Here is a 13893-nt window from a genome sequence, read left to right on the forward strand (position 1 = left end):
CAGGGATTTGTATAACTAAATTGGCTTGTTGAATTATTCTGTCACAGAGTTCAATTGAAAGACTAAAGACAACCCTTTAACTCCACACCAGATGGAGCAGTAGCAATATGAAGACTGAAAGCCTTGTTAGTCATAACATTCATTCACAAAGTCAACCCATTTTACACCATTTTCATTAAAATGGGGTTTGCTGTACCAATGGAACTATATGACATCTCCTTAAGAGTCTTTGAAAGCATAGTCTTACAATTTTTAATTGCTTTGAATAAATATATGATCAAAGTATCACATAAATTTAATCTGTCACTGATGTAAAAGATATATTTTTCTAGGTATATATTATATAAAGAATTTAATAACTTGCTTGCGAGTTACTTTTCTAAGTAACTGTAATACATGCTACTTTTAGTATCACTACTGTATAAATCTTGAGCTCCTTGTAGAATCTTTTGCTGTAGTAATAAATAATAGCCTGAGCAAAGATTTGAGTATGAAAGCTCACTGATCCATTTAAGAGGCAAGTAATGAGCCTGGGGAAGAAAGACGAGACCTCTTAACATAGAGTATATAAACTGTTAGAGTTCAAATTTTATCCTAAGTGGTGAACCATTGAAGCTGCATTTACACACTCAGCCTGTTCAATACATCCATGCAAGTCTGGTCAGGAGTAAAATGTTGGGGAGGGAAAGTAAGGAGACGAGGCTTATGGACTGTGTTATGTCTGTGCTATAGTTAGATGGTAGTGAGTTGGTTCAAACTTAAAAGTATGACTCTAGACACAACAAAATAAAACACTCCACAGCCTTGCACTATCCTCACAGCCTTTGCTGTGTTTGAACCCACTAATGTAGCCATTCTGTCAATACATCTCCATAGGAATCTTCCTCTTTTTTCACTGACCCTCTCCTCTTACTGAGCTTAAGTTCTTCATTAGTCCATCCTGGTAATGTATCTAAAATATTGGAGATGAGCACTGTGGTTGTACTTCTTCCAAGACATATTTGTTCTTCTGGCACGTACAGAATATATGCTATTGTTTTGGTTTTGATTTTTTGGTTGGTTGGTTTTTCACCAACACCATAAATCAGAGGCATAAATTCTTCTTCAGGCTTCATTATTCACTCTCCAATTTTCACATACATGTGTTGTGGTGGTGGTGTACTGTACTGTCTAGTGGGAACTGACTCATAGCTGAAATTGCCCATTTTTCTCTTATGAATCATTAAATGGGTTTAAACCACATGCTTTTTGGGTTGGCAGCTCAAACCCTTACCACTGAGTCAGCAGAGTTATTTCACATTCATATGAGACAATTGAAAATACCAGAGCTTGGATCGGATCAGATGCGCTATATTTCTCAAAGTGAAATCCTTACTTTTTTCATGCATAGTCCTTATTTTTGTATTGTGATTGGGATGAAGGTTTACAAAGAAATTGGTTTTTATTCACTCATTTATATAAATGTATTCGTCCTTCTTTCTCCCTTTATTTTTTACTGTATATTCTGTTCCAGACTGTTGATTGCATTACTCATGGTACCTGATCATGCATTCTTTTCAGGTTGACGTCTCTTTTCCTTGTTCCAATGCAGTGTTCCTTATTTATTATTTTCCTGCTTTCCCCACTAGCCCCTATAACTATTTTTTTATTGGTTTACTTACAAAGTTTGTACACATTGTGTTTCACACTAGTTTTCTTTTCACTTTGTGTTTCACAGTCATTCTCATGCATTATGTTTTATAAAAGTAATCACCATTGAACCTTGTTCTTTATTAATCTGTATTTTTGCCCAGATCCTTACCATTTCCTCTCCCCTGCCACCAAACTGTACTATCTTATTTTTATAAGAGTAGTCTTATACAGTATTTTCCCTTTTGGAGTGAGGTATTGCACTCATAATTTCTTCCAGTTGTATCAATGTTATATAATGTCTCATGGGTACTTCCTTGTTTTTCAGTGCTGTGTAATACTCCATTGTATGGATATATCACAGTTTCTCAATCAATTCCTTTGTTGATGGGCATTTTGACTGCTTCCATCTCTTTGTTATTGTGAATAATGCTGCGATAAACATGTTTGTGGCATACTTATGTTTTCTTCCTAGTATATTCCTAGTAGTGGAAGAGCTGGGTCAAATGATATTTCTGTTTTCAAGAAGAGACCCTTCATTAAGTCAGACAGCTGGCCCTTTGCCACATTAACTGTGAGAATGAAGACCATTCTCAGCAACCAGACTGTCGACATTCCAGAGAATGTCAACATTGCTCTGATGGGCCACACAGTTATCATGAAAGGCCCGCGGGGAACCTTGCGGAGGGACTTCAGTCACATCAATGTAGAGCTCAGTCTCCTCAGAAAGAAAAAGAAGAGGCTTCGTGTTGACAAATGGTGGGGAAACAGGAAGGAACTGGCTACTGTTCGCACCATCTGTAGCCACGTACAGAACGTGATCAAGGGTGTTAAACTGGGCTTTCGTTACAAGATGAGGTCTGTGTATGCTCATTTCCCCATCAACGTTGTGATTCAAGAGAGTGGATCTCTGGTTGAAATTTGAAACTTTTTGGGTGAAAAATATGTTCAGAGAGTTTGAATGAGACCAGGTTTGTTCGGTATCTCAAGCCCAGAAAGATGAGTTAATTCTTGAAGGAAATGACATTGAACTTGTATCAAATTCAGCTGCTTTGATTCAGCAAGCTACAACAGTTAAAACAAGGATATCCAAAAAATTTTGGATGGTATCTATGTCTCCGAAAAAGGAACTGTCCAGCAGGCTGATGGGTGATAGCTAGTTTTCCAGCTACAGAATGGAGGCCGGTCAAATTATATGCATCTGATTTCAAAATGGATCTGATTCTTGTAATAAAATTCTATATTAACTTGAGAAAAAAAAGTGAGATGGCCAACAGACATACAAAGAAATGTGCATTATCACTAGCTATTAGAGAGATACAAATAAAGACAGCAAAGATTATCATCTCACCCCATGAACAATGACAAAGTTCAACAGGATAGCAGAAAACAAATGCTGGCGATGATGAGGAGAGACTAGAACTCTTAGGTCTTGCAATTGACAGCAGGTGTGAAGCCTGCCCTGTCCTGAGGCAGTCTCACTGATTCCAACATACCTACCCTCATTGCCCCACTTACTGTGTCAGTCAGTCTCATCCAAGGTCTTCGTCTCCTGCACTGTCCCTCCACCCTTCTAAACATAATGTTCTTCTCCAAGAACCAGTCTCTCCTGGCACTTGCCCTAAGTATGTGAAACAGAGCTTCAAAATCTTAGCCTCCAAGGAGAAACTTGGTTTCACCCTCTCAAGGATAGACCCAATTATTTTCTTGGCAGTCCATGATATGTTCAAGACTCTTCTCCAGTACCACAACTCAAAAGCATCAATTCTTCTTCTGTCATCCTTAGTCACTGTCCATCTCTCTTATGTATAACAAATAATTGTGAAGACCATGACCTGGATCATGCACATGTTGTTCTCTAGACTGACATCATTGTTTTTCACTACTCTTTTTAAAAATTATTATTAATATTAATATTGTTAAACATATAAAGCTACTGACTTTGGTTAACAGGTTACCTCACACTTTTTAAATTGACGACCATGCTTAGAAACACATTTGCTGTCATTTGCGGCAACATGTTAAAAATCACAAGTAGATGTTCAGCATGATCTGTTCCTAGAACTGTAGAATTTTATAGCGAAAATTGTTTGGAAGTCAGAGGCAAAATAGCATACTATTGTAAAAAACAATGTATATGAACGTTGTTAGTAAACCAGTATAAAATAAAAATTTTATTTTTTATAAAAGCATATTACTGTTTTTGATATTTCATATGACCCTCAAAGAGATGGATTGACTAAGTGACTAGGGAAAGAGGGGTAGATGTGTCAGAGACACAATAAGGTTGCCTCAGGATAGAGCAGGGTTCAGAGCTGTTGTACATAGGGTCATTATGAGATGGCCAGGTGGTTGTCCTCCAGATTTCTTGGCACAATTTGGTGATAGGGATGATAGGAGAATTGATGCCTTTGAGCGGTGGTGTTGGAGAAGAGTATTGAATATACCATGGACTGCTAGGAAAACAAACCAGCTCATTCTAGAGAGGGTGAGACCAGGCTGCTCCTTGGAGGCAAGGATTCTGAGGTTTCATCTGGCATACATTGGGCATGTTGCAAGGAGGAACCAGTCCTTGGAGAGAGATGCCATGCATAGGAGTATGGAGGGACAGCACAAGAGAGGAAGACCCTCAGTGAAATGGATTGATTCAATGACTGAGGTAATGGGAGTGGGTGTGTAAGAGACAATAAAGTTGGCTCAGGATAGAGCAGGATTCAGAGCTGTTGTACAAAGGGTCACTATGAATCACAAGCAACTTGATGGAACATTACAACAACTATGAGAAGATGCTAGATTGCTAAGGTCAGTAATTAGGAACTATTTGGGAACCTACCTATCTTTGTTCTTGTCATAGACCTGTCACCTAGCTCTGTGGACTTAGAAAATATCCTCAAAATTTTTAGGTGTGATGTCAGTTTGAAAAAAAAACTAAGGTGCACCTGATTCAGGCCAGGGTCTTTTCAGTCACTTGCTATGCATCTGAAAACTGGGAAAGGAATAAAGATGAAGCCTTTGAGTTGTGGTGTTAGGGAGGTATACTGAATAGCCTGGACTGCCAAAAGAGCAAATAAATATGTCTTGGAGAAAGTACAGTCCACGTATTCTTGGAGATGAAGATGGCAAAGCTTCATCTCACGTACTTTGGGCATTTTGCTAGGTGAAACTATTCCTTGGAGAGAGACAAGCTTGGAAAGGTGGAGAGTGAAAAAAGAGAGGAAGACCCTCAACCAGGTAAATTGGCACAGTTATTGCAGCAATGGGCTCCAGTGTTCACTGGATATAAGGATAGCACAGGAGTTAGGCAAGGGTTCAGATCTATTGTTCATAGGGTCTCTATGAGTTACACTTAACTTGACAACACTTAACAGCAACAGGCCTCTTTTACCCCCATAATCACCCTATTTACATTACCCCATCATCATAACTCATTTAATCAAGCATCTCATCCAGGTGAGATTGGATGAGATTTACTCCTGGTAAAATTATTTGACCTTAGAACGTTTTAAAGCCTAATTTTTTTTAAGGACTGTGGCCTATACCAAATGATTTTCTTCACTTAATTGAAGTATATAAAATCCTTCATGGTTTCACAGAGAGCTCTGGTGGCCTAGTGGTAAGGAGCTGCGCTGCAATCCCCAAATCATGAGATTCAATTATACCAGCTGCTCCACCGGGAAAGGATGAGCAATCTCCTCAAGCAATTAAACTACCTCTGAATATCTGCTGGAGGGTCATCTGTGTATTGGTTCCAACTCCACGGTACAGAACAACAGCAACATGGTTTCATTGTTGTTTGGTGCTGTCAAGTTGGCTCCAACCTATTGTAACATTTCCTTGAGAGGCTGTCCTTTTTTAACTGACCTTTTAGTTTACCAAACTTGATAGTCTTCATCTTAGACTGGCTCCTCCTGATAACATGTTAAAAGTATATATATTTGAAGAAGACATGTCTCTAGCCTATCTTCTTTTGAAGTTTTTTTAATATATTTTTAATTTATTTACACACACTCCACCCAACACAAACATACAATCTAGTCTCTATTCTAAAAAATATTCTGGCTATACTTCTTCCAAGACAGATCTGTTCATTCTTCCATATAGTCTATGGTATATTACCTATTCTTTGCCAATATCATATTTAAAAGTTATTAATTCTTCTTCAGACTCCCTCATTCTTTGTATACCTTTTGCTTATATACAAGGTAATTGAAAATACTGTGGCTTGTGTCAGGTGTGTCTGAGACTTCAAGGTGACATCTTTGGTTTTGAATAATTTACGAAGGTATTTGCAGCATATTTGTCCAATATAATGCATCATTTGATTTCCTGACAGATATTTCCATGAACACCAATTGTAGATTCATGTAAAATAAAATTCTTTTCTGCTTTTAATAAAATTATTTATTGGCCCAGACGTCTTAATTGTTCTCAGGAAAAACCTATACTTGGATCAGGAGGCGGTCATCAGAACAGAGACCAAGGAAAACACTGCATGGTTCAAAATCAGGAAAGATGTATGTCAGGGATGCATCCTGTCTCCATACATTTTCAATCTAGATACAGAACAGATCATTTGGGAGGCTGGGTTTTATGAGGAGAAATGTGACATCAGGATTGGAGGAAGATTCATCAACAACCTGCATTATGCAGATGATAGAACCTGGCTTACTGAAACTGAGGAGGACCTGAAGTGCTTGCTACAGAAGATCAAGGACTGCAGTCTTCAATATGGATTGAAGCTCAACATCAAGAAGAAAAAGATTCTCGCTGTTGAGCCAATTGGAAGCGCTGTGATAGATGGAGAAGAGGCTGTTCATTTCAGCTTGCTTTCTTGGCTCCAACGTCAATAATACTCTCAGCACCAGCAGTCAGAACATAAAAAGATGAATTGCATTGGGAAAGTCAGCTGTCAGGGACCCCTCCAGAGTACTGAAGAACAATTATATCAGTCTGAATACTAGGGTACACCTGATCTAGCTCATGGTCTTCACAGTTGCTTGCTATGCATCAGAGAGCTGGACATTGAATAAGGATAATAGAAGAAGAATCAATGCCTTTGAGTTGTGGTGCTGGAGAAGTATATTGAACATAATGTGGACTTCCAAGAGAACAGACAGGTCTGTTAAGGAGAGATGGTAAAACAAAGCTGCTTATTAAAGGCAGGGATTTTGAAGGTCCACCTCACACGCTTTGTTGCCAGGAGGGACCAGTCCCTGGAGAAGGACATCATGCTTGGACGGGTGGAGGGACAGTTCAAAAGAGGATGAACTTGGATGAGATGGATTGACTCAGTGACTGGAGTAATGGGGATAGGTGTGTCAGAGAAAATGAAGTTGTCTCAGGATAGGGCAGGGTTCAGAGCTGTGAGTCAGGGCAACTCAACAGCACATAACAGCATTGGTACGATTGTGAGAATTTTTGTTGTCTTTTTGTTGTGATGTAATCCATTCTGAAAACTGTAACCTTTTATTTTTATCAATAAATACTTCAAGTCTTCTTCACTTTCACAAGTAAGATTGTATCATTTGCAAGTTTTAGTTATAACCTAATTATTTGATGCATGTAGCTAAATCTTATCTAAAGTTACTTCTTGATAAACTATGTGTTTAGGTTTCTTAACTAAAGTCGTGCATGGGGATTAAACAAGTTTAAGTCACAATCACTACTGATTACTCTTTCTTCCCAGTTCCTTGAAAATAAATTGTCCAAATTGCCTAAGAACAGTGTTAAACTGTTTTACCTATCATGGACCTTTCATTGGCTTTTAATGCTGTAGATAGCAAGTGACAGTGGGCCAAGTGCATGAACTCAACTTAGAGTCTTAGTTTTCAATGAATTGCTAAATCTGTTTTTTAAATAAATATTAGGATAAGACTAGAACTTTATCCTAATAGTACTGATTTTTTTAAAAAAAAAAAATTCTGAAGTAATATGTAAAAAAAGTGGTTTGGACCCAAAATTTTTATGATGCTGATTTTATCTTAACTGTATGCAAACTTCCCTGCTATTGAAAGCAAGAGAACAAGCTTTTTCTCATGGTTTCTTTTATTATTTTGAATCTGAAGTAGTTTCAATAGACAATGCTTCTTTTATATAACTGCCTCTGGGAAAAGAGGCTCTACATTGAAAAGGAAAATCATGTTTTCTATCATTTAGATAATCACAAATAATATTGTAGTCCTACATTATCAGCTTTTAAGTTGGCTCATTACTGAACCTCTGTTTCTCATCAGTGTTGTTGTTAGGTGTCATTGAGTCCAGTAAGACTCATAGTGATCTTTCTCAACAACAGAACTGAACCCTCTCCTACCCTGTGCCATCCTAATCATCTCTGACACAATCAAGCCCATTGCTGCAGTCACTGTGTCTATCCATCTTGTTTTTTTATATGAGACTTAACACACAGGTTGTTGAGTTTTCCTCCAATCCTGATGCCACCCTCCTCTTCATAGAGTCCAGCTTCTCCAATAATTTGCTCAGCATATAGATTGAATAAATAGGGAGAAAGGATACATCCCTGACACACGCCCTACCTGATTTTAAATTATGCGGTGCTCCCTTGCTCCATTCTGATAACAGCTTCTTGGTCTACATATAAATTTTGCATAAGCACAGTTAAGTGTTCTGGGATTACCATTTCTTTCAGTGTTTGCTACAGTTTATTAGGATCCACACAGTCACATGCCTTTGCATAGTCAATAAAACATTATTCTGGTATTCTCCACTTCAGCCATTACTGATGTTATATGATGTCCTTGATTCCACTGCTTGAACTTCTGCCATTTCTCTGCTAATGCACACTGTTCTAGTTGGTTATAGGTGATCTTCAATATTTTGCTTTCATGTGGTATTAATGATACTGTTCAATAATGCCCATATTATGTTGGATTACTTTTCATGGGGATGGGAACCAATATGGATCTCTTCTAGTCAGTTGCCCAAGTAGCTGTTCTTCAAATTTCAAGGCAAAGACTACTGAGTACATCCAGGGATGCACCTGTGAGTTGATACATGACACTTGGCATCTCATCAATTCTTGGAGCCTTTTGCCAATGTCTTCAATGCAGATTAAAGTTTTTCCTTTTTTTTACCATTGGCTCTTGTTCATATAGTAATTTCTGGAATTTTTTCGTGTTGACCAATACTTTTTGGTACCATGACTCTATATATTCCTTCCATCTTCTTTTGATACTTACTGAATCATTCAAGATCTTGCCCATAGCATCTCTAAGTATTGCAACTCAAGGCTAGAATGTGTTTTTTAGTTTACTTTTTTGGTAGTTTCAGCTTGAGAAATGCCAAGCAAGTTCTTTTCTTTTTATTTTCTGACACCAGCTCTTTACGTATTTTATTATAATATTTTACTTTGTCTTCTCAAGCTGCTCTTTGAAGTCTTCGGTTCATCTCTCTTACTTCAGCATCCCTCCCCTTTGTTCTGGCTTCTGGACAGTGCCCTTTGTTGGCAGGGCTTTCTCATTGGTAGAAAAAGAATGCTAACATCTATTTCATTCGATTATTTAAGAATATATCAAATTCTTTACATTTTTAGACACATAGTAACTATCCTAAATCCCAATGGGAAACAAAAGTAATTTGCTTACACTGAAGAACATTTATATCCTGATGAGAAAATTAGGTGACCTTGTAGAACTATAAAGTATGTGCTCTATTTGAGCATTAATGAGTATTGCAGTAAGAGTTCAATCAGGCAAATGGGATATCTAAGTAAAATGGAGTTTCTAATCAGTATAGAATATCTACCAGGTTTTTAGTGATCTTCCGCAGTATTTTTCTTACATATGATATTGATGATACTGTTTGATGGTTTTCACATTTAGTTGGATCACCTTTCTTGGGAATGGGAACAAATATGGACTTCTTCCAATCTGTTGGCCAGACAGCTGTCCTCCAAATTTTCTGACATACACTAGTGAGCACATTCAAGGCTTCATCTATTAATTGAAACAAGTCATTTGGTATCCCATTGATCCTTGGGGCCTTATTTTTGCCAATGTGTTCAATGCAATTTCCACTTCCTCCTTCATTACCATTTGCTCCTGTTTATATGGTACTTCCTGAAATTATTCAGTGTCAATGAATTCTTTCGGGTATAGTGAGTGATTCTGTGTATTCCCTCCATCTTCATTTTATGCTTTCTGGGTTATTCAGTATATTGCCCATACATAGATTAAAGAATGCAGCCTTCGGTATAGATTGTATCTCCATGCCAAGAAAACAAAGATTCTTACCACTTGACCCATAGGCAACATCATCATGGATGGAGAAGAAATTGAAACTGTCAACAGCTTCATCCTGCTTGGATCCACAGTTAACACCTTTTGTACCAGCCATCAGGAAATAAGGTGACTCATTGCACTGGGAAAATCTGGTGTTAGAAATCTCTCCAAATTATTGAGTAATGATGTCCGTTTGAGGACTAAGGTGCATCTGTTCCAGGCCCTAGTCTTTCTGATCACTTACTGTGCCTCTTAGAGCTGGACAGTGAATAAGTATAACAGAAGAGTTGACACTTTTGAGCTGTGGTGTTGGAGAAGAGCATTGAACATCCCATGGACAGCCAATAGAACAAACAGATAGGTCTTGGAGAGGGTGCAACTTGAGTGCTATTTGGAGGCAAGAGTGATGAGGCTTTGCCTCATATACTTTGGGCATGTTGCTTGGAAGGGCTATTCCTTGGAAAAAGATATGATGCTGGAAACGGTGGGGGGGGGTCGATGAAGGAAAGGAAGACCCTCAACCAGGTGGATTGACAAGGTGACTGCTGCAGTGGGCTCTTGTGTGTCCCGAAGTGTGAGAATGGTACAGCATAGAACAGGGTTCAGATCTTTTGTTCATAAGGTCACTGTGAGTTGTACTTGACTCCATGGAACCTAACAACAACAAAAAGACAATATCTAAGCCTTTTGGAATCAACGACCAAACCTGATGCAATGGAAGAACTTGTAAAGATGCCTTCACTGAGTCAGCTCTTGGTAAGAAAAGCTGAAAATAAGTGTAAGGAAGGCAAACCAGAAGCCCTGAGCACAAGCCAGAGCACTCCCTCCAGCTGCACCAGCAAAGCTGGCAGCTTTCACTGTGACAATTCCCAGGCTCCTGGTCCAAGCTGAAAGGAGGAATCTGGTGGGAGCTGGAAGAATTGTAACCATACAAAATGATCCCATGGCAAAGTGGCCCACATGTATGAGCTCTATAAGTACCATGCCTAACATCCTACACTGGCCTTCAGATCTTAGTGGCTGCTACTTCACATGTGTCCTCTATGCATGTGAGTGTGTGTGTTGGGGTTCTCCCCTCCACTTTATTTTATATTGGTTTGCATAAAATATTCTTACACATTTTGTATCATTCATGTTTATTGTGTTCCACGCATTCCTACATTCACACTGTGTTTCAGATGATCACTTAATGTATATGTATATTGTGTTTTATAAAAGTAGTCACCATTGATCTGTGCCTCTTACCCAGTCTTGTGAGGTCCCCACTGGACCTTTCCTAATTCCTTCACACCCTCCCTCCACTCACCACACTCTGTTATCATACCAATTTCCTCTCTTCTTTACCTCCTGCCCATCTCCCCTTCCCTTTTGGACTTTTATCCACATCTTACTAGTTATCCTTCTGTTTTTACAATAATGATCTTAGGCAGTATTTGTCCTTATGAGACTGAGCTAGTCCACTCAGCATAATGCTCTCTAGATTTTCCTGTGTTATATAGTATTTTACAAAATCATTGCTCCTTAGTGCTGCTTAATATTCCACTGCATAATATTCCGTTTGCTTGATGATGGACATTTGGGCTGTTGTGAACAATTCTAACCTAACACTATACAACTTACCTCACTATCCAGCTTAGTTAAGTTGATTGCAGTAGGAAACTACCATGACATCTCCTCTATGGCCACTTTTGGTGCCTACCAGGTTAAGCCTGCTTTGAAATTTTCTCTACTGTCAATGTGGATAAAGATCAGTGCTAAAGTTTAAAACTCCTAATTATAAATTTTTGAAGTGCATTTTCCCCTCTGTGAAAGCATCATACTTACCTCTTAGTAATTTCATTTTCCAAAACATCTATTATAAAATATTATTTCAAACTGTCTTTTATGTATCTTGAATCAAGAGCTTGGCTAAAATAAATAACAATTTGTATAAAATGTCTAATTTACCTAAGGGTATTTCTTCTACCTTAAAACACATCACACAATTCTTTTTTTAAAACAGATCTTTTCATAATGTATATATGAGGTAGAGTATCAGAAGGGCCATATGAAATCCACTTCTCCATTTGCTATAAAATTATTTTTGAGGATATTGTGCTTTGGGGGGGAGTTAATTCAGTGAAACTGCTGACTCTCTTTAGTAACAATGTATATAAAGTATGTGAGAAATACAGTGTCTGACACTATGGTAGTATTCAAAGTTTGTTAGCATCCTTCTTCTACATTAAGACAAAAATACCCTCACCAGTGACTTATTGTTAGGTGCCATTGAATCTATCACACAACTCATAGCGACCCTGTGAACAAAAGATCTGAATTCTTTTCTATCCTGTGCTGTCCTCTCATTTTCTAAAACACAAGGGCCCATTGCAGTAGCCACCATGTCAAATCCACCTGGTTGAGGGTCTTCCTCTCCTTCATCGACCTTCAGCCCCTCCCAGCATCATGTCCTTTTCCAAGGAATAGCCCCTTCTAACAATATGCCCAAAGTGACTTAGAAGAACCAAAACTTGATCAAGGTGCATTTTAGGCAACCATTCCTGGAGAAGTAGCAGCAAACATCAGACTCTTCAGAAATCTAATTTTTTGTGCCTGAGCTTGCATAAATTCCCTTCTTTTTCTTATGGGTTTCTCATTTACAAAACGAGCAGAGCATTGCAGAGAGAACTACCAAAAAGAATATCTAAATTGACAGCATAATGATGGTTTGATGCCTGCTGTGCTCACAGGATTAGAGGGGGGGAAAAACCCTTTTATATTCAGTTCTTTTTCTCTTCTGTGAGATAAAACCAATTTTGTTTTTATAGTCTTAAAATCATGTCGTATTAGGTGGTTCATTATGGAAGAGGAGTATGATTCATATCTCTCAATTATTTTATTAAAAAATTATTTCTATATATTGACATAAAATGTCTTAAACTTTTTTCTTATCTACTCTCTGAAAAGTATTTCTACTTTAAAAAATTATAGTAATAATTTCTGAATCAAGAGAACTCCAGTGAAATTAGTGAGTGCAGAAATATTTGAGATTGTCTTGAAAAATTTTTCTCTCTGTAATATGAGTACAAATATCTCAGAATAAGAACTTGATATAAACATACTCTTAGCATTAATTCTTTTTCTCTCTTTTCTTTTTTTTCTCTCTTTTCTATTGTGATTTGATTGAAAATTTACAAAACAAATTTATTTTTCATTCAACTATTCATGCACATTTTTTTCTATACATCCATTTCAATAACCACACTGTACTTGCACTTTTCCTTCTTTCTCTCTGGTGTTCTGATTTCTGTTAATCCTTCTATATCATTTTGTGCCTTGTTTTTTTTTTAGGTGGGGGGAGAGACTGTGATGATGATTCCTTTATTGTATATTGCCTTTCCTTTCACTCATCTTGATATGTGTTAATTTTCTATCTACTGAATTTTACTCCCCTTTCTATCACTTCACATCCCTGGTGACCATCCAAGAGTGATTATGTGTATAAGCCTTTCTTAGCCTTAAATATACTTAGATTAAAAAGTAGCCTTCTTCAGGTAATTATACTGGTATGAAAAGAATTACATGAGGGAAAACTATGTCCACTATATTAGAGTAACAACCTAAAAAAAATGGTAACCTAAAACCAAACTGTTTTATTTCTGATTCCTTTCAGAATAAAACTAACAAGTCAGTAGCTCATTAACTCAGTGACTAAACACACACACACACACACACACACACACACAAGTATTCAGAAGCTACTTTATTTATACATTCAACAGGTAAATGTATGCCAAGCTAGAAGCTAGGTAATCAAATGGTAACCTCAGCAGACACTTTCTGACTTTGAAGAAACTAATGGGGTAGTTAAAAACCACAACTTGAGAAAAGCAAACCTAATCATTTTAAGGAATTGCATAATAATCAGCAGCCTGTCAGGTAAAAAAAAAAAAAAAGACAAAACGGTGTAACAGAGTGGATTAGCTCCAGGAGATTTCTTCTGTGTAAGAAATTAGTAGGGAGGCAGGCTTGCCTTATTTGGATCCCT

The 13893-nt window shown here is 37.6% G+C and overlaps 1 protein-coding gene across 1 annotated transcript in view; it reads left to right on the forward strand.

Annotated features, from left to right (window-relative positions):
• The window catches only part of CNKSR2 (connector enhancer of kinase suppressor of Ras 2), a 287354-nt gene that overhangs the window by 179915 nt on the left and 93546 nt on the right, over nucleotides 1-13893 (forward strand). The window lies entirely within an intron of this gene.

Source organism: Elephantulus edwardii, unplaced genomic scaffold (assembly GCF_000299155.1).
Source record: "Elephantulus edwardii isolate Elephantulus edwardi_28Jun2011 unplaced genomic scaffold, EleEdw1.0 scaffold00260, whole genome shotgun sequence".
Lineage (NCBI taxonomy): Eukaryota > Metazoa > Chordata > Mammalia > Macroscelidea > Macroscelididae > Elephantulus > Elephantulus edwardii.